The sequence below is a fragment of the Vombatus ursinus genome, unplaced genomic scaffold, assembly GCF_900497805.2.
Source record: "Vombatus ursinus unplaced genomic scaffold, bare-nosed wombat genome assembly UNPS02014799.1, whole genome shotgun sequence".
NCBI classification, from domain to species: Eukaryota; Metazoa; Chordata; class Mammalia; order Diprotodontia; family Vombatidae; genus Vombatus; species Vombatus ursinus.
In genome coordinates, this window is record NW_020954577.1 from 52,336,530 (window position 1) to 52,359,149 (window position 22,620).

Sequence of the window (22,620 nt, forward strand, 5' to 3'; positions counted from 1 at the left end):
CCCAATATGGACTATGTCCTGTCTGATTCATTGTGGTTTCATCCACATTCATGGCACTTTCATTCTAGATTGTGCCATCCTCTCTTCACACTCGGATTACTGCAACATCCTCCTAACTGACTTTCCAGCCACCAGCATCCCTCCAATCTCCATCCAATCCATGCTGCAGAAGACTATGGCAGCAATTCTCTGAAAATGGTCGCTTTCACATCAACTCTCGCTCTAAAGTTGTGATTTCATTGGCCCGGGGAGCTCTCAGGTGAGGACACTCATTCTCTCAATGCAAGTTGGCACCTTTCTCCTAACTGAGAGTCTTAGAGAATTGACTGGGGTACCTAGAGCTTGACTTGTCCAGGGTCACAGAGTAGTGTGAGAGTTCTATACAGCGGTAGTAGTACCAGCAGCAGCAGCAGCAGCAATAGTAGCAGAGCACTTAGCTATATTGCTGGTCCAGACAAAAGAAATATCCACAATTCTCCAGTTGCTTCATGCTCCTAGATCTCATTTCCTTAAAGCAGAATTGTGAGCCCCTTGAGGGCAGGGCCATGTCACTTATTCTTTTTCTGGCTTCTCAGTGCCTGGCCCAGGGCTAGGTCCCTGTATATCATCTCATTGGCCTTTCTGAGCTTCTGTTTCCTCATCTGTAAAATGGGGAAATAGTACAGGCTAAGGTGTGAAAGGGATGCAATCTGCACGAGTGGAAGGATTCCTCACATCAGAGAAACCCTAGCTCTCAGAAATGCTGAAGTGAGAAGAGACGAGTAGCCCCCAATCCTGGGTTCCCTGAGAGACACAAGGAACTTTCCTTGTGAGGTGAGGAATACCTGTTCCATTCCCCCATTTTAAAGATGAAGAAACAGAAGCTCAAAAGATTGAAGGGCTCTTCTAAGAGCACACAGATGTAACCTGAGGTCTCCAACTTCAATCATCGACCTTTGCAGCCAAAAACAAACACACTCAACAAACCCCCAACCAGAACCATTGCCAACCTTGCCTGTACCTGGGATGAACTAAGTGGGGAAGAGGTGGGCACTAATGATGGCAGAAGATGTGTATGAGATGGTTCCAGGGGGATGAATGCAATCACATTGGGAGAAGGGACGGCCCATACCTGGGAGGGGCGGTGAGGGAAGTGGGCACCACAACTATGGTATCTTGGTGTGGTCACACTCCATCCCTAGAAGACCACCAGGTGACTGATGTACAAGTTCAGGGGTAACCATAGGGAAGAAATTCTCCTATTCTCTCTCTCTCTCTCTCTCTCTCTCCCTCTCTCTCTCTCTCCCTCTCTCTCTCTCCACACACACACCCACCCACACACACACACACACACACACACACCACCCTAGGACAAAGTCCAACTTGCCCCATCCTAGTTACACTCTGCCCTGACCCCTGAACCAGCTTGGTATCCTTCTCCTCCTCATTCTTTCTGCTCTTCTCCCTTTGTTCTCCCCCATCCTTGGCATGGACTTCTCAGCTCTGAGCAGGGGCCCTTACGGCCCATACTGGCCACAGGACCTATAATCCTGTGGGCCTTCAGCAGAGATCCCAGGTCCTTTTCCCCTACCCCTCCTCACATCTCCATTCAAGCTAAAGCTAAAGGAATGTCACATATTTGATTAGAGGGAAAGGGACCCTGAAGACTCAGACAGATCATGCCAGGGGCTCCAGCCCCTAATGCAATCAGGCTGGCTCTGGGAGCCATGGAAAATGACTAAGTCTCCTAAATCTCAAGATAAACCAGTAAACAGACAGGTGGCATAGAGCCAAGTCAGTGCTAGAAGGTTTTCTGGGAACCCTGTTAGAACTGATGGAAGACAGAGGAAGGAAGGAAGACAGGACTTCAAAGACATAGGCCCATTACGGACTTGACCAGGAAGAATCCTTTGGCAGGAATGACTAATGAGGCCCAGGCCCGGCCAGGGTCTTCGCAGGCTTCTTCCTCTCAGGGATACCATGACGTACCGCAGCTGTTCAGCCACACATCCCCCCAGCCAGGGAAGCACTGCTTCCAGGGTCCTGTGACCCAAATTAGCTACATCTTTTTTCTTCTCCTCAAATTACAAATCTGCAGTTCACTGGCTGTCAATTTCCCGTCCCCTGCCTTTGCATTTCACAATTAAAAGAGACACACATTGGAATCAGCTATGCATGTGCCACGCCCTCAGGACCGACCTATTGAAGTTTTAGAGTTGGAAGGGGCCCCAGAGATCAGCTAGGGCAAACCCTTTGTTTTACAGACAAGGAAACTGAGGCCCAGAGACTGAAGTAACACACCCGGGGCAGAGATTATAGAGAATATCAGGGCCAGGATTCTGACTGCAGATCCAAACACTACCACTGCACCTGGACCAGCATTTGATTGCCTGGTGCCACATCTGGAGTCAGAGAGTATGGGCTGAAACTCTTATTCTGACTCCTGTTACTTGGGTGAGCTTGGATAAATCTCAGTGTTTTGTCCACAAAATGAGGGCATTTGACTAGCTGACCTCGGAAATCCTTTCCGGTTCTAAATCCTATAAGCATTGGGTCCTGAGTTCACCACGTGGCTCATTCATGGAATGTGAGAAGATTCCCAGACACTCCCCTTCTCCTCCTTTCCCCATATATTCCAGGGCAGAGTTCGACTGCCTACTCTTTACTGAGTCCCCATTAGGCTGAACACAGAGCATGCCAGAGACCCCAGCTTCTTGCAGCTTCCAGATTAAGGCAAGGAGAGACGTGCGTTATTGGGAAGCTACTTTTCACGTGGTCGAGTTTCCTGGGCAGGTTTGTCACAGCACGCTTTTCATAAAAGCAGCTGCAGAAACGATTTGGTTCTTGTTTACACCGTTTGTACTAAAGCACAAAGGTAAAAAAGCAAATTACAAACCATGAAAGACCCTCGATTTCACCTGATGCATAACCAATGGCAACAAATCCTGCTGAAAGGGATGTAAATGCGGACCTAGATTTTAGTTGCCAGGGGGAACCAGAGAGGAACAATTGATTAGGAGTCAGTCTGGTATAATGGATAGAAACCTGGACTTAAAGTCTGGATGACCTTGGGTTCAAATCCTGATTCAGACACTTCCCAGCTTTACGAAGTTGGACAAGCATCAGTTTCTGAGCATTCGTTTTTCATCTTTAAAATTGGGGAAAGTCAACTAGACAGCCTCTAAGGCCCTTTCCAACTCCAAGTCTGTGACCAGGTGAGTGTGAAGGGTCAGAAATAATGAGGTGCCTGTTTGGAGGGAGAGGAATAAGGAAGGGGCATGAGCCAACCTTTCAGCTTGTGTATGCCAGGACTCCTTGGGGTAGAGCAAGAGCCTACCACTTGCATTTGCTTTTCTTCATGGCTACTCATTGACCAATGACCCCCAAAACGATTTGACTCAAATCAACAAGTATTTATTTAGCACCTACTAAGTGCCAAGTGCTGGAGATACAAAGACAAGAATAAACAGTCCCTGGCCTCAAAGAGCTTACATTCTCTTAAAGTCGGAGAGATGCTCAGTAGACATGAGCCCAGTGACAGCGTCCCCAACAGCATGAAACCCCAACCATAGCCAAAGACTCATTCAGACAGTCCTCCAAAATGAATATGAGGGAGCTGTCTGAGCCCCAGGCAACTGAAAGGAGCCAGATGAGAGTCTTATTATCAGAGAAACACATGTTTATTAAGAAGATAAAATACCTTGAAGAGAGAACTAGCTTCTGGAAATGTGTTGGGAAATCCTGAGTAGAGCCAGGATGCACAAAAGAGAGAAATGCATTTTATTTAGATTCAAACAAATCTTCTACATAAAAGGCTAAAGTCACCAGTTTGACCTCAGGATAGGGCTGCTTTCCTCTCTTGCCCACCTATGCCCTGTGTGTGCCAGTGAGAGAACCCCAAGAAGTAATACAGAGATATAGAAACCAGATGATATCTTCAATCTGCCACTGTGACCGTGGACAAGTCCTTTCACTTGTCCAGGTCTCAGTTTACTCATTTATAAACTGAGAGGGTTAGACTGAATTACCTCTGATGTCCCTAACAGTTCTGCATCTGTGATCTTATAATCTGCTACATTTTCTACAGGATTTTATCCTTTACATACATGATCTCATTTGAGTCCCACAACAAGCCTGTGAGACAAAGTACTATAGGTATTATTATTATACCCATTGGACAGATGAGAAAACTAAGAAATAGATGCTCATTCCATCTGATTATAAACTCCAGGAGGACAGTGATTATTTGACTTTTCTCTTTGTAACCTCAAAGTTCACCACAGGGTTTTGCATTAGTAGATGTTTTAAAAATATTTATTGAATTAAATTGCTCGTGACCTGATAGACCAGATGACCAGAGGATAGAATCAAATCCAGATTTATACTGACTCCAAAGGCCTCACTCTTTCCACTCTGACAAGCTGACTTAAGGGCACCCCCCACTTGTAAATGGGTCCCCTAGAAAAGCTATACTAGAATCAAAGTACTCTGTGGGGCCACATTTTATCAAAGTCATAGCTCCTGAGCTCCCACTTATACGTTTACTTTTACTAATCAGCCAGAGGACACAATTTATTTCAAAATAAAGACATTTAATCAAATAGCATAGTAAAAAAAAAATAACAATATAAAGTGCCCCCCCATGAACTGAGGGTACACTCACAAATAAACATATCATTGGGAAGAATAGGCACAAATAGGGATCATACATAATGGGGCATATATGTAGGAGAAGCATGTACTTCCAGTGATATAATCATACTGTTTGCTCTAGGCTTGCTATCTGCTGAACCTCTGCTTGGACACTGTGTCATGCCTAGGACACTTCTTGTTAGACGACAGGTCTCTGCTGCTGTCCACCTCTCTCTCGTAAGCTTCAAATGGAATCTTCAGCTAACGTACTGCCTCTTCCTCATAGGAGGAGGGATAGGCTCTGCCATTTTTCTTTTAGTATGGTCACAGATCCTAAGTTTCAGTTATTTTGGAAAGGCTGGGGCCCTCCAGATACAGTCATCAGACTAAGAAAGAATAACCACAGATACTCTTTTTGTTTCCATAAGAGGAGGCTTTGGTTAGATCCCAAAGTCTGCCACCAAGGATAAAGCTCTTTTTGGAAAACAGAATAGCCGACCAGTTAATTGAATCCCATAAGCCCACATTTAAACTTTTTAAACTCCATTTTTTAGGGAGGAGAGTTAGATGAAGGCATGGGAGAAAGGTAGCAATGATGATATGAAAAAGGAAGAAAAGAAGAGAGCATCAATGAATTAGTAACAAAATAAAAAGGAGAGCAGAAGGAAACTCAGAAGAGAACACAGATAAGCAAGATAATGTTGGAACTACTATCTTAAGTCTGAAATATACAAGAACAAAAACTCATGCTGTACAAAAGGGAGGAAAGTAAACTGTACATAACAGAAGTTGACAGTATCACATACAATCTTCTTTTTGTTATTTTGTACATATTGAAACGTATTATGTTCATGCACGTTGATGTTTATCAAGTGATCGTTTAAAATATTTTTAATTTAAAAACATATTTTAAAACCTCATTTATTCCTGCTACTAGATCAGTCTCCGTCCCAAATTTCTATCTGACTTAGGGTTAAAAAGTCCCTTTAATTCTCATCAATTCTTTATTGCCAACCTGAAGCGCTCTGAAATCATTTCAGGAGTTTCCTTCTAACAAACCAGAAAGGGCCTCCTGAGCTTGGAGAATCACCACGTTCTTCAGCCTTGCTCTCACTGCCCTTCCCCAGTCCTTTGGGTCTTACTATGCAGATGAATCTGGGCTAGTACAAAAGCTAAGTTTCTCCTAGCTGGCAATCTTCCCGAATCCAGAGCCACACCAAGTAAAACCATCCCTGCTTTGAGGCAGAAAACACACGATCTACCTTGAGCACAGCACTTAACTTTTCCTGGTTTCATTTTCCTCATCTATAAAGTGGAAGTGGTAAGATAATAAGGTTTAGAGCTGGAAGCAATCTTAGGGATCATCTAGTCCTACACTGCCATTTTGTAGAGGAAGAAAACAAGGCTGAGAGTGGCAAAGTAATTTTCCCAAGGTCACACAGCTAATAAGTAGGAAAGCCGGGATTTGAACTCAGATCCCCAAATTCCAGACCCAGGGTTCATCACATCATTTTGGTGGGTCCTAAAGTCCTTCTGAGCTCTAACATTCTATAGGTATATTTAAAAAAAAAACACCAACGGAATTGGAATCCATGAACAACTCCTCAACCTAGAAAACCAGCATGATATAGTGTAATGGGCAGTCATATTGACCTGGGTTTGAGTCCCAGTTCTCATAGTCATGTGATCTTATTTCTGAGCCTCAGTTTACTCTCCTGTGAAATGAGGAAATGAAGGGGTTGGGTTAGAATGTCTAGGGTCCTCTCACTTGACAAGATCTAATATCTGGATGACATTCCCCAAAATGATAAATCCTCTTGGCAAAACTAACTGGTATTTCACAGAGAAACCCAGAAACCAAGATTTAATGGTAGATAGTAAAGAAAATTTCCTTTTCCTTTTCCCCACATTTCAAAATCAAGGATTTCCACTCCCTAACTCTCAAACTCCTTACACCTTACCAATCTCTTTGCAGCCTTGAAATTGGAAACTCTTGAGGAATGATTTTCCTTCATGGAGTTTAACTGAAAAATTCCCAACCATTTTGCCAACCTCTAATCATGAATCAGCATGATCTGTACTTAATATCAAAATGGGCCATCCTACACCCCTGCCCTCATCTTCATTCAGCAAGAAGGGCTATAATTTTTTCCAATAATCTCTTCTAAGTAATTTCATCAATCTTGTTTTAACATTAGCTCTTCCTTTAATGAACCTGGGGAGCTTTCCAAGCTCTGACATTCCATTTTTCCAAACATGTTCTCAAGGGTGTTGCCTTCTCCTGGGCTAGATTCACTCATCCAAAGCCAAGATTCTGGCAGACAGACACCCTTAAACCTCTAAGAAGGTACCCCTTGATGGCACATCAAGATAAGAGGTGAGCATTGGTTCTCAAAGGTCATACTCACAAAAATAAATTCTGCCAAGGTATGCCAAGCTGGAAAGGTTCCACATACAGGCCTAGAAATAGGTTATGAGTCTGTCATTCAAGGGCTAGCCTAGAGGCTGGTCACCAGCTGAGTTGACCTCCAAGGGAAGAATTTTTTCAGCCAGGGCTCCTCATGAAGATTGACCATCAGGGCACAGGAGGAGAAAGTGTCCATAAGGATGAAATCATCCCTCTTCTTCTGCTCACACAACTGCTACCTTTATGCAGGTCTCCATTCCCCTCTCTCCTAAAGCACTGCAGTGGCCTCCTGCTCCTTGCCATCCTGGAGATGTCTTGGCCCAGAGGCTCCACTGTCCCACCACCTCCCTGGACCTCTGTTTCAGGAGTGATCCCAGCCTTGTTCCACTTCACTCACAACCCAAGTCTGTGGACTCCTCTCTAATCACCTCACTGCCTCATACCCTATCCCCTGATTTTCAGTTCCCCTTTATGTATTGTCTTTCCCCATCAGGATGTATGATCACTGAGGAGGGAGACTGGCTTGCTTGCATATTTGTGCCTCCAGCATTTAGCACATACAGCAAGCACTTAATAAATGCCCTTTCTCATCAGTTTCCTTGCTTCTGTTCTCTCACCTCTTTAGTTCATAATCCACATTGCTGCTAAATGGATTTTCCCAAAGCACAGGTCTAACCATATTACCCACTTGCTCAAGAAGCTAACATAGCTCCCTCTTACCACTTCTGACCAGGTCATCCCCTTCCCTGAAACTCCACTGGCTGCCTATTACTTCCAGGATCATATACAAAATCCTTTGTTGGGCATTCAAAGCCCTTCATAAATCACCACTACCACCCCCAATTTTCTCAAACCTTACACTACCACCCCCATCGGCTCTTTGGTCCAATGACACTGGCTTCTGGCTCTTCCTGGAACAAGACGCTCCCTCTCTCAGCTCCGGACATTTTCTCTGGCTGCTCCCCTTCCTCACCTCTGCCTACTGCTTTCTCCAGCTTCCTTTAAGTCCAAACTAAAATCCCACCTTCTATAGGAAGCCTTTCCCAGCCTGTCTTAATTCTAGTGCTTTCTCTCTAGTATTTACCTCCTGTTTATCCTGTATATAGCTTGTTTATAAATATTTCTTTGTTTGTCTCCTCCATTCAGTTGTGAGGTCCTTGGGGACAGTGACTGTCTTTTGCCTTTCTTTATCTCCCTAGTGCTTAGCACAGTGCCTGGCATGCAGTAGGCACTCAATAAATGTGTATTGACTGATTGATTCTTACTTCTAGGATTAAAGATAAATCCCTCTGTTTGGCTTATCTATGAGCCTATAATTCACCACCAGATTATAGCCTTCCTTTCCAGCCTTATTGTACATCACTCTCCCTCACCAACCCTATATTCCAATCTTTTTGTTAGTCTCCATGCATGACAATTGATCTCCCATCTTTCAAAGGCTGTCTTCCATGCCTGGAATGGCTTCCATTCCCCTTCACCTCAGCCCTTTATTTGATTCAATAATTGCCATCAGCTGCTGCCCACAAGAGGCATTTCCTGATTCCTTCCAGTTGCTAAATGTCTTCATCTCCTGAAAATTTTATATACATATATATACACATATATGTATATGTATATATGTGTACATGTGTATATACACATAGATATATATACATATACATTTATATACATACATATGTATATGTATGTGTGTGTGTGTATATATATGTATATATCTATGTGTATATCTATGTGTATATATATATATATACATACACCTTATATTTATTTATCTTCCTCAACATTATTCCCCCCAGTAGAACTCAAGCTCATTGAGGGGAGGGACTGATTCATTTTGGTCTGTCTCCCTAGTGTCTACCACTATGCCTGGCATAAATGCTTGGGGAATAAAATTAAATTGAAGGTATTTTAAGCATCAATAGTGACCTGCGCAAATACAAGGGGTTAAAAAAGGTCAGCACAAGATCAGTGGATGAGAGATCCATTTAAGAAACCTGGACCCCAGAGTTCCCAAAGGGGAAGGATGGGAAATAAGGCTCTTCAGCTCACCTTCCATTTCTGGGAAGGAACAGGAACAAATTATTTATCAACCAACTGGCCAATCCCTAGCTGGGCCATTCCCTGGCAGGAGGGGTGCTGATTTGATTATCCACCAGAACCTTATTATTAATGATCATAAGACATGAAGAATGAACACAACACCGATTCCATTAACTCCGTTCGTTTTTGCAAGATGAGAGTCAGCCCACAGGCTGCCACCATTTAACGTTACAAGGAAAAGCAATGAGACTGGTGTGGTCCTCTGGCCTCAATCTTGAATGACAGGCAAGAGGGAGAGAGAAGAACAACACACCCTAAACGCTCCCCTAGCCTTCAGGTCTGCCATCTTTGCAAGTTCTGGCAGATCTGGGTCCAGATCCAGCTGTGCTGCTTGTGAACTTCGGGGTCTTGGGTAAGTCCCCTCCCTTCTCTTAGTATAGACAGAGTAGGTTGGACTCAGTGATCTCCATGATCCCTTCCAGCTCTAACATTCAGCTACCATCCTAGCTCCAAAGCTGACCCACTGAACAATGTTGGGCTAGTTACTGAAACACACCAGTGCCTATCCTCTATTAAATGGGAACAATAACACCCAACATAACTGACCAATGACCCTTGGAAAATTAATATCAAATGACGCATTAAACAAAGACATGTCCTCACCACAGGGGTTAGCCGTTCTCATGAAGGAGATCCGGGGTAGAGACCATATCAAAGGGGAAGTCCCTAAAGACTGTGGGATCCCCCAGGTGTTCCTGTTTGGGGGTGACATTATCACCAACTGCATCAAATCCCAGAATACTACAGAGTCACCTAAATGATTCATAGACTTGGAGATGGAATGGGCCCCACTTCAGCCCCCTTGCTTTACAAATGAAACTGAGACCCAAGGAGGTTAGTTAAGTAACTTGTCCACGGTCACACAGAAAATAAGCATCAGAGGTGAGATCTGAGCCCAAGCCCTCTTCCCGCTGCAGCATGAAATTCATAATCATGGCAAAGCACTCCGTCTGACAATCTGCATGGGAGGAAAGAAGTAGACAAAAAATGACTATTTTCCAGACTGTGACCGACAGTTGGATAGATGGCCTGAATGGCTCATCAATCAGTAAGTGTGTATATGCCTCCCCGGACTTGACTAGGCTGGTTCTCAGCAATGGATGTACAATCACCTGGCTCATACTCAAAGCCTTTCCAACTTGGTTGGACCTGCCAGAGCTTGAGTCCATTGAAATAGCCTACAAGAATCCCAGGTCACCTCCAGAGCTATAACTGTCCATTTTGTACCCAGGGGAAAGTAGTAAGAAGCATGCTCTTCAATCAGCTTTTTTAGGCAAGGGTAGAGATAGAGTAGAACCGGGCTGGGCAGGAGCTCATGTAATCAGGAGACAAAGCCAACCATCTGGTAGCTCCTGTTTAACTAATTATTCTTGCTAACAAAGTGCTAAATTCAGTTGTTTCTAAGCTACTGAGGGTCGGTGGTGCTGTCAGAAACCATTAAATGTTGGTGCCCTGGGGGAAAGCCCTAGTCTTCCCACCCTAGTTAATAGCTCTGGTCCCTTCCACACCAGGATGACATCAGCAGAGATGTCTAAGTGGCTGTTTCTTCATAAGTGTTTGAAGTGTTTGCTCAGAAGCAAGAAGGGAAAAAAGGGAAATAGGATGGTTTAGGAAAGAATCATTCCATGCTCTTCCCTGATAGTCCTTGGCCTCTATTTCTGTTCCCCTGCCCAGTATTCCTGGAGAGGACAGGAGATTGCCAGCAAAGAAATGAGGTTGGGTAAAAGTCTGTTTCTAAATGCATCAGAGCTACAAACAAGGAGCAGGTAGAAGTCAGGCTACCTCCGAAAGGTGTCCTTAGAAACCTGGACAATCACAAAGTTCTTTCTGAACTAGAATTGCCATTTCTAAGTCACCTCCATTTGCAACTGGGCAATAGAATGGTTCATTTTAAAGAGTACTGGCTCTGGAGTCAGAAGTACCGAGTTCAAATTCTGCCCCTGATGCTCCTTACCTATATGATCTTGGGTTAAGTGCTTAGCCCAATGCTGGGCACACAGTAGGCACTTAATTAATGTTTATATTATTGTCTTATATTACAAGTCCATTCATCTCTCTGGGCTTCAGTTTCCCCAATTTCAAAATGAAGGGCTTGGACTAGATAACCTTGAAGAACCCTTACAGTTTAAATCTACGCTAGAACTCCCCTGCTCCATGCTGATTGAGTTCTGAAATCCAACCTCTATGTCCTCCCCAGTTCCTCTCCAGGACTAAGGCTGTAGCAGGGGTCTCCTTTCCTCCTGGTGTGATGATGTTGTACTTTTTTGGAAATCTATTCATTTGTCAACACATCAGGCAGGAACACACGCTCATGGCATCTTCTCAGCATGTTCAGGATAATTAAATCCAAAGAAACTGTCCTAAGGGAAACCTCTGTCTTTTGATGATTGGTTAAAACACCTTAATTATAATGAAAAGCTGCATGTGGGCCATTTGAGGACAAAAAAAGGCCACCCTCACAACATTTCCTGTTCTGAAAGAATAGTATATTGTCATCTCCAAAAGTAATTTACTTCCAGATAATTGGCTCTGAAAAGAACTTTTTCAATGCTTTACTCCCTAAATAACTCAGGCCTATCATTTCTGCCACTGGCACCAAGGTATAATGAGAGTTATAATTAATTGACTCATTTATGATCAATGTATCCCAGCTTTGTTTTCCTAGCATTCTTCTGAAAGGAAACAATTGTCTAGCCCAGTGACTTCATTTCCAAAGATCTGATTAATTAAAACTAAATAAATAAATAAATACACCCTGGGTAACAAGTGACAGGTGAATAACAGGCCATCTCTTTGGACCTCACCTCAGTGTCAGTTCCGACGGCAGTGGCAGACTAGTTGCCAGTTGTTTTCAGCTCTGAGAAATAAGGTCACTTATATGCAGGACTCTTTGAGTTGGCCTTTTTCTTTGTTTGTTTTTAATTATCAGGATAGAGACATCCATCTAAGTCCTTCTTTGATGCTTCATGTAAGGAAAGTGACCCTGGGTTCTTGAAGCCTGTGTTCACAGACCACAAGCTCTAGAAAGTTCTGACAAGATGAGAAGTCTTTAAGTAAAGGCCCACTGGTCCAGCTATGGACTGAATATCTGTTGTCCAAGGACTAGCCCAGTTAAACAGGGGGAGAGACTCACCACCAGTAGGATGGCTACCAAGTCCTAAATATTTTTGGCTAGGACATCTCAGGAAATGGAAAATATACAAAACTTTCCTTATTCTTACTTATCCCTGTTCTGCTGTTGCAGGAAAGAAGCAAAAAGTTCAAAGCAATAATGACCCAAACTATCTGGTGCATTTTTTTTATTAGAAAAGATCAATGGAATCCTATAGCAAGCAAGCCTTAGAAGCAAATGTGTCTGGTTAATGTTATATAGACCCAAGAACATAAGCTGCTAGAAGAGGCACCCCTTATTCTGGTAAAATCAGAAAGCAATGGGACGAGTAGGTTTAGAGCAGCATTTTATACCACATATCACAATAAATTCCAGACACATAAAAACCCACACAGTTAAAAATTATACCAAGAAATAAAGAGTATAAGGTTATATCTTCCACAACTGGGAACAAGGAAAGAATTCATAACTAGGCACATGGCAGAGGAGATTATAAATAACAAAGTAGACATTTTGCATATGTCAAATTCAAAAACTTTTGCATGAACAAAATCAGTGCAGTTTGAATTTAAAGAAAAGACATAAATGGATAAAAATTTCAGCATCAAACATTTTTAATAAAAGTTTGACATCCAAAATAGGTAAACAGCCAACATAAATCTAGATAGCAGGAAGCAAGCAAGCAAGCAAATATCCATTTAAAACATTTTTTCAACTATTCAGAAGAGGAGAGGAAAAAAGAAGTCCAGAATGGGGTATAACCAAACAAAACAATTTTGTCACTAACCCAATAAACTTGATCTACATTCTTTCTAAATGCTCGCTATATATAACAGTAGTGCACGTTTTCATATAAAATCCTCTTTCCTGGTCTTTGTATATTGAGATGTTAATGCTTAATGTTTGTTAAACTCAGATTTGATAATATATGTAAAGTGTTTTGTGAACCTTGATGTGCTATATAAATGTTATATATTGTTCATAATAAAGTAAGAAACTTTAAGGGAAGTGAATTATGTGTTTAAAAAAAGATCAACAAAAAATCAAAAATGGAGAGGGGAAAAAAATAAATCAATGTTGAAGACAACAAAATTTTAAAGGCATCCAGATACTAATTCTTACAATATTTCAAAAAAAGGAAAATTCCAAGAGAAATGAAAATATTACAGATAGAGCTTTGATCGACAGGAAAGGTGACAAAAGGCAGCAGCAACTACTCCATCATTACATACCTGCTTTCTCATCCCTATGAAATATTTATGAGAACAGGCTATGCATGTCATGAGCACATCGTCAATGAAAACTTGGAAGGAAACAAACTGAGCTTCACAGGTGGCTTTCTACAACGGATCATATTCTTATAGTCACATAACCGAATGGGGGTATAGAGAGTATAAGGTCTGAGTTTGTGGCTTGTTGATTTCAAGAATCCTTGGTCTCAGCAGGACAGAATGCAACCTCAGAAGATTTCCTCTAACAAGGTACTCCTCATGTGTATACCATCAAAGACCACAAGGCCCTGTGGCAGATAAGGCTACAGAGGTAACTGTTCAGTGATCCCTGATACTGACGTCAATCAAAGTAATGAATGGGAAACTGTATATTCAACAAAGAATTTGACATCATCTTGAACCCACATGAGATCCTTTCAAAGGAAGGATTGTCTATGGATGGTGAAGTTCTCCAAATGCACAGATGACATGATCCTAATTGCATTAAGTCCTGGGAGACTTCAAAGACCTGTCAGAGAAAACCATAATAATATGAAGACAGACCTAACCATCCACACTGGAAAAAACCAACATGGATGAAAATGTGTATTGTCTGGGTTATGGCATGCAGCTAAAGAGGCAACCTATTTAATGGGTCCATCAACATATGAACCTTGGACAAGTGTTGTAGAGTCATTTTTGAGTAGAATGAGTATAATGGGCTGGATTATGTTTCAGAAATTGCTTAGTGATCTCAGTGATCCCAAACTGCTAGCTGCTACCTAAACCCTACTTTTTAATGCTACTTTTCTTCTGAGGATGATCCATTACCACAGTTCCTGGAGCACCACAATATCAGAAGAATAAATAATATCTGATGTTTATATAATACATCAAGGTTGGCAAAGCATTTTATATACATTATATATGATACATTAGAGGCTCATAAAAATCTGGTGAGTTAGGAAGACCAAATCCTCCATTTGATGAGGAAACTGAGTGTGGCTTACCCACAGTCAAGCTGGCCTACTAGCTGTTCCCTGTACATAACATTCCATCTCCCACCTCTATGTCTTTGCACAAGTGGTACTCCATGCCTTGAATGCCCTCTCTCCTTACCTTTACCTCATAGAATCCCTAGATTCTTTGAAAGCTCATTTCAGATGTCACCTCTACACAAGATGCTTTCTGACTCTGCCCCACCCCCAATTACTGGCATTGTTTCCCTCTTGAAAATACTTTTCATATACCTTTCTAAAAAGAGAGGAGCTAGCCAATGCTACAGCAAGTGCAGTCTATTCAACATGGGTTTTTGGCAAGTCTTCTTCTAGAAGGTCATGATGATGTAACAGAGGAACCTTACTTCAGCTCAGAGCATGTACTGGTCATCTGTGACTGTTTCTTGTCTCACTATAGTATACAGAAGAGAAGCTTTTTAATTGGTTGCTGAGTCAGAACTCAGTTTAAAGCATTAACTGGACAAATGAAGTTCTCTGTCTCTGTCTCTGTCTCTCTGTCTCTGTCTCTCTCTGTCTCTCTCTATCTCTCTCTCTCTCTCTCTCTCTCTCTGTCCCTCTCTGTCTCTCTCTGTCTCTGTCTCTGTCTCTGTCTCTCTCTGTCTCTATCTCTATCTCTCTCTCTCTCTCTGTCCCTCTCTCTCTCTCTTGCATAAACTGTTGTGGGCCTCTGAGTGGAGGAAGGGTACCAGCCCCTCTCTGACCCAGTCACCAGAAAGCTGTCTCTATCTGTTGTGTTTCCTTATTTCCTGTTCTTTAGGTGAATGAGTGTGAATGAGGAAAGGGAACAGACTAGGCTATGATTTATGCAAGCTTGGAAAGGTCAGCTGATGCACCAGAGGTCCAGGAACCAGAGACTACACTGGAGTTTGCTAGTAGCTGTCGTCCAAGTCCAATGAGCCAACGCAGCCCTCAGGGGCAGCCTATTTAAACTAGGCCAACATTGAATCAACCCTGCATCTCAAAGCAAGGAAGGGACTCTGTCCATCAACTATGCCACATTTGGAAGTGACCTTAGTAAGGCAACCATTTGAAAGTTGGACTCACTCTCTCCAGGAGCTGAGATGGTAGAAGCAAAAGTATGCCCAGATTGGAGGGCATGTTTTTGTACTTTGGTTCTTGGTATAGCTTCTGAGTAAACATCACTTTGTTAAAGCTAATTTATGTTCATTTCTTCTTGATCAAGAATACTGGGGCAGTAATCACCGGCAACTGATATTTGGGCAGTACATGGGAATGGGGGCTTAAGCCTACAGCATTAGAAAAATACCCTTATCTCCATAGGATTAATTCTAGAACCCTGAGGGGCAGATGTGGCCAAGCTTTGGAAACCTGCTTTGTCATTGGAATTGAAGTGGGGAGAGCAAGCCCCAGAGCCTTGATTTTCATTATATCTTACATGTATTTTGTATCCTCTATCCCTAGTAGAAAATAAGCATATTCATGACAGGAACAATTTCATCTTTGATTTTGTATCCCCATTGACTCACACAGTCTGTGGCATGTGGGAGGTGCTTAATAAATGTTTGTTGCTGAATCAAAGCTCTGCTGAATGGAAGGGGAAGGATTTCAAAACAAAAGGTTTGTTCTCTCTGGGCTTACTCATCTTCCCTAACTCTGCTCTGTGTTCTTGGCTCACATAGAGCTGGTCTCTAACACAATCACTATTGCAAGAAAATAATACGATACAACATGAGTCTTTTATCTCAGTTCCTTAGGCACCAAATTTATTTTGGTTTATTTGTGTCTTTTTAAAAATGTTCTGTTAGACATTATTGGTTTCTCTTGATCAAGCTGAACATTCATGAAAAAAAATGAATTACCAATGCTGAGATCATCATGTTCTGGGACTTGCCACAACATAGCCTCCCAGAGAAGATGATGGCCCTAAAGGAAAAGAATTAGTGAAAGAGCATTTTACAAGATACTTAACAACCCCAATAACCATGGAAATCAAACACACCCACCAGTACCCACAGAGCAATGTCTGATGCTCACAACTACCCTCTGAAGTATGACGTCCACTCAAATATAACCAACAAAAATTAATTCCAGGGGGAAGCATGCTAGGGCCTTTAGAGAATAACAAGAGTGCCTTGGTGGCCCTTCTCTTGCCACTGTCATATCTCCCCCCTGCCTGTGCCATCCTAAAGACTCTCTAGACTTATTTAGTCCTCCAGCTCTTATTCAAAAACAGGACAGTTGCCCTCCTCCCCTACCCAGAATGCCTTCTGGACCAGACCCTACTTCTAGGGAGATACCAGGATTCCAGAAGCTCACCAGCATGAATATTATTTATGGCCCATGAGCCAACATCCCAGACTCCTTTACTTATATTTGATTACATGAAAAGCATATGAGGCATGAGCCTACAGAGCCCTCAAGTTTGGCACATACCTACAGTTCCAATCACCAAGGTTAGCAGAAGCAAAACTGTTACCAAGTCCAAGCCCAACTGGCTTCCCCATGGAAACTGTGGAACACAGTGAGGTTTCAGTAGCTTCTGCCTCAGGACCTAACAGCAAATCAAGTCAACAACTGTTAAGTGCCTACTGTGTGTTGAGGGTTGTGACACTCTGCAACTATAGGCAAAAGACATCTTTGGAAAGTAAGCACCATCACCAAGCATGGCTTCTCAAACCTCAACTTGACCCCATTTTCATGGGCTTTGAACCCTGGGCACTGCTCACTGAAGCTGCTTTGTCTATTCTCCAAACCATGTTATCTAGTGGGGGACCCTGTGTTGTGGCAATCAATATAATGGACAGTTAGTTTCATATTGTTTAGAGGGAAAGGGAAAGGCCATTATTTTGTCAAGTTATTTTTTCATTTAAAGGTTGTTGAACCTTTCTCACTGGCATTTCCTGCTCAAGTACCTGCATTTCAAACCATACCATCCACCTGACAATCTCCTCCCCAAAAGTCCTCCTCTCCCACCTCACTGGAGCCCAGCAATGACCCTGGACTCTCTCCAGTTCTGCAGGTGAAGGCTACACACTGGAAAGTCCTACCAAGTAGCTTCAAATAAGGTCCCAGAGACAAACTGCCTTTCCTGTCTGGGATCAGGCCTACATCAGGAGCCAACATGCTTTGGATCTCCCAGGCACTGACAAAAGGAACCCCACCAACTAGTATACTAAACCACAATCCTCAGTTCTGATAGAGGGCAAGAGGTATGGAACAAAGACTAAAAAATATATGGGCTATAAGGGAAGTCATTAGCTATGTTACAAACATAAAAACCCAGTATGTCAGTATTTATCAAGCACATGAATTGTTAAAAGAAATTCCTAGCTCAGTACAAACATAACTCCATCAAAAATTTCTCCTATATAATGAAAGCTATGCAGGCTGTATGGCAGAGTGAATAGAGAGCTGACCTCACAGTCAGGAAGTCCTGGGTTCAAGTCCCACTTCTGACTCACGATGATTAAGTAAAGCTGGGCAAGTCACATAATGTCTCTGTGCCCCAGGCACTCTAAGAACTTTGATAGAGGGGGTTTCCTCACAGAGTGTTGTCTGAGCCAATGAAATTGAAGTTCCAGAGAAAAACAAAACAGAAGCACAAAATAATGGAGGTTGACTCCACAATAGTAATTGTAAAAAATAAGACATGCATTTGTCCCTAAAAAAAGGACTGCAGTGGGCTAACAAGAAAATAACAGACAGCAAACTGGAAGAGATTAGTCAGAACTCATGGTGTGATTCATTCTTATTATCAATGAGAGCTGAACCACAACATTTGAACTCTAACACCTCAATAACTGGTGTGCTGCGTGCAGGATGAAAGAGAAACGGCCCATAAGAAGACCAAGTTGGGAAGAGCAAGCAAAGCAGACAAAATCGATGTTGCAAGCCACACGTCTTTGAGGTGCTCAGGCATTGATTTTTGAGATTTCTCAAAAAAGGGAAGAAACCAAAAGGACAGGGGGAAGGGGAAAGCAATTGGAAAGACATCAGCAGTTTCTGGTCATCATCATCATTGCTGTCATCATAACATTCCTATAGCACTTACTATGTGCCAGGCACTGTACCAAGGGCCTGACAATTATTCTCTCACTTGATTTGAGGATCAGATCTGGAAGGTAGGTGCTATTGTTATCTCCATTTTACAAATAAGCAAGCTGAGGCAAACAAATTAAGTGACTTGCCCAGGGTCACACTGCTAGGAAGTATGTGAGGCTAGATTTGAACTCAACTCTTCCTGACTCCAGTCCCAGTGTTCTGTCCACTGCACCACCCATGAAAATGTTTAAAAGATTAGTCAACACACAATTCGATGACCATCTCTCCCCCACCAAAGCAGAGTGTCTAATAATTCCTTGGCTTACTAACTTAATCCTTCAAATAATAAATTTCCAAAAGTGGAAAACAGGGAGTTGAAATTCAAGATAAGTTTGGAGATAATAAGAGAGAACCTAGCTGACTTTGATGAGTTCAAGTCACCAGGCCTAGTCAAACAACAACCTAGTTTTACTGAAGAAAAAAACTGGGAAATGTGATTGTAAAGTCAGTATGGATAACCTTTGAAAGTGAATGAGTGAATGAATGAATGAATGATTTAAAAAGCATTTCTATACTGGGGCAGCTAGGTGGCACAGTAGACGGAGCACCAGGCCTATAGTAAGGACGATTCCTTTTCTTTAGTTCAAATCTAGCCTTAGACACTTGCTAGCTTTGTGACCCTAGGCAAGTCACTTAACCATGTTTGCCTCAGTTTCCTCATCTATAAAATGAGCTGGAGAAGGAAATGGCAAACCACTCCAGTCTCTTTGCCAAGAAACCCCAAATGGGGTCACAGAGAATCAGACATAACTGAAACAACCGAACAACAAAACTGTTTACTATATCCCAAACACCATGATAAGTGCTGAGGATATACATAGGAAAAGTGGGACAATCCCTATTCTCAGGGGGTGCTCACTATCAATGGAGGAAGACAGTATATAAAAGAAAGTTCAGCTGCAGGGCTGCTGATGGAAAGAGACAGAAGTCCTAGGATATTGCTGCGGGGCAGATGGCAAGGCATAGAGGTCCTTAAATCATGCAATATATGCAAAGTTCTTTGGAAACGTTAAAAGTCTATAGATATGTAAACCATCCTGAGAGAATCAGAAAATGTTCAAGCTGGGAGGAATCTTTGGGGTTATCTAGTCAAACCCTCCCAATTCTACAATGGAGGAAAACGATGCCCAGAGAAGGAAGATAACTTGCCGAAGGTCACATAGCTAGTAAGCAGGAGAACTGTGATTCAAAGCCAAGTCTTCTGGTCCCTAGTCCTTACACCTTTTTATGTCAAGCTTTGGCTCACTCCCCTAAAACTCATGTTCCTAGTAAATGTGGCAGGGGTGGCTTGTCTGCCTCAATGACCCCCCTTTCACCTATTTGTAGTGACTCCTGGTCCCACCACTGCTGGTGATGAGAAGAGGGAGGATAAGGAGCTTCCCCTTTCTCACCACTGACCTTCCTAGACACCCCCAGCATCGCTCATTGTCAGACACTACCCTGCAGGGCTTCAACCCTTCCTCTGCCGGTTCCTCTGAAGCTTCATAAAATTTGATTCTCAGTATTATTTCAAATGAAGGCCTATGAGCCCATCCTGGGGCATGAATAGAGGCAGAGCTCTGAACAAAGGGTAATTTTTGCATTATTATTTATTACCACAAATGTATTTAGCAGCTAAAATGTGCTAAAATAAAGGATTTCCAAATAGCTGTATCTGGTTTTCAGCTGCTGTGAGCACAGTAAGCCCTGTGCTTTATTCTCTTCCATTTACCCGCCTGTGAAGTTAATAGGGAGATCCAGGGCTGGGGAGACTCTGAACTTGATCTAGGGCTTCTAAGGGGAAGCACAATACTCCTTCCCGAGCCTGCAGAAATCCAATTAAGCCTTACTTTCCCCTGCTGGTAGGCAGATTTGGTTCATGGACAGAATATTAATGGCACCCCACAAGCAGCCTGGACAATCTCCATGCCTCTTATGCTAGAATCAGAACCGCAATTAAACAGGAAGTACCCATGTGCAAATGCATCACCCCCTCCCCAGCCGCAGCTTCTGCTGTCAAGTACAATTCTTTGGGGAGAAGGAATGATAAACCAGAAAGAAAAATGAGGTTTATTCTGTTTTCCTTTTCAAAGAGGAACGATTCAAGGAAGGCAAGATGGAGAACCCCAGACATTTGTCCCCAAAGATCCCCTCAGTCAGCTTGCGTCTTCAGATATCTATGTCTTCATTCAGATGTAGGCCCCTGCGCAAGCTTTCAGCAGGTGCTGATGGACAGCTCCCAAGGCGTCCTGAGGTACACTGCCTAAGGCAAGGCACTCCTTTAGCCTTTTCCTTTCCAAGCCTTTACAGATCCCCTCCTTCACCCATATACACACTGCACCCTACATTGCAGGAGGAGATGGCAGGGGAGGTAGTTAGTGGACGGCAGCAATATTCAAGGTAAAAAGAGAAGAAAGGAGAAGAGGAAAGTACTGTGCAGTAGACATTACAACATTACAAAACTTGCCCAATGATTGTGTGGGAGGCAGGAGGAAGAAGAAGGCATCAAAGTGACTCCTAGCTGAGGGACCAGGAGGACAATGGTACCAACAATAGAAATCAAGAAGTTGGGGCAGGGAGGCAATAAACCAAGTTCAGGACAGGTTAAATCTGAGGCACCAGCAGAACATCCAGATGGAAATGTTCAGCAAGAAATTGAAATTTAAAGCCTGAAACTCAGGAGGGAAGATGAAGATGGAGGGAGAGAATTGGGAACTTTTTAAAAGGAAATGATCATTGAAGTGGCAGGAAGAAAATGAAATTGATAAAGGAGAGAGTATAGGTGGCGAAGAAGAAAAAAATCTAAGGTTAGAACCTTGGAAGACAACTACATACAGAGAGGGAGAGGAAGGAGAGGAAGGAGTGAAGGAGACCAAGGAAAAATGGTCAGAGAAGTAACAGGAAAGATGGGCCACAGGAACCAAGGTAGGGAGACTTTCTGAAAATAAAAAGTCCAGGAGAATGAAAGCTCCAAGAGGGGAGGCAGTGATTTCTTTTTTGACTTTGTCTACCTAAAAATAGCACCATGTTTGATATGTATTAGGCCCTGAATAAATGCTTATTGAATTGAATTGAGTAAGTCAACAGTACCAAATGTTTTCGAGAAGTCAAAGAGGAAGAAGCTGAGGAAAGGGGAGAGGGAGTATAGGCACAGCAACAGGGTGGATGGACAGAATGATGGAATGGAGAGCCAAGCATGGCTGGAGCCATCCCAGAGAGTGCGTGCCATGAGAGCCTCACCAATCAGGCAGCAGAGTCACCAGGGTGGAAAGGCTGAGAATCTAGCAAAAAAAAACAAAACAAAACAAAACAAAACAAAACAGAAAGAAGGTGCAGTCAGGAGACTGAAGAAGTAGTTTCAAAAGGCACAGGCATTTATCAAACAGTTACTATGTGCCAGATAGTGGGCTAAGCAGCAGGTATACAAAGAAAGACAAAGAACCATCCCTACTCTCAAGGAATTCAGATTCTAGACATGTAAAAAAATATATCAATCAGGAAGTGTCTACTATGTGCCAGGCACTAGGTATGACACGATATATACAAAGTAGATGGAAGATAAACTTGCATTCAAATCCTCCCTTTGATACTTCAGCTATGTGACTTCCCACAAGGTCAGTTTATTTCTCTGAGCCTTCTCTCTCTGTAAGATAAGGGTAATAACACCTCTGCAGCCCCCTCATCAAATTGTTATAAAGCCCAAGTGAGATAATGTCTGTAAATGCTTTGCAAATTTGAAAGCACTATGTGAATATCTATTGTTATTGTTATTTTTATTGTTTGTTATCTAAGAGATGCACAGTAAGGCTTCCTCACTGAGGCCAAGAAAGCTACAGGCAGTTAAAAAAACTATTGAACTTTTAACAAGGAAGTAAGGTAAGAGGAGATGACAGTGCACATCGCTTAACACAAGTATCTCTGCTCCTAGGACAGAAGGACTCTCAAAATAAGTGTTGCACTGATGGTTACACCATGCAATAAGCAATAAATAGACTCACTCCCACCCAGGATTTTGATTCGGCCTTTGGCCTTACTTTTAAAAACAGGAAGTCATGTATCAGTAGTATCTCCCACTATGAGCTAGGCTGTAGTAGTCACATGATATTTGTAAATCACTTA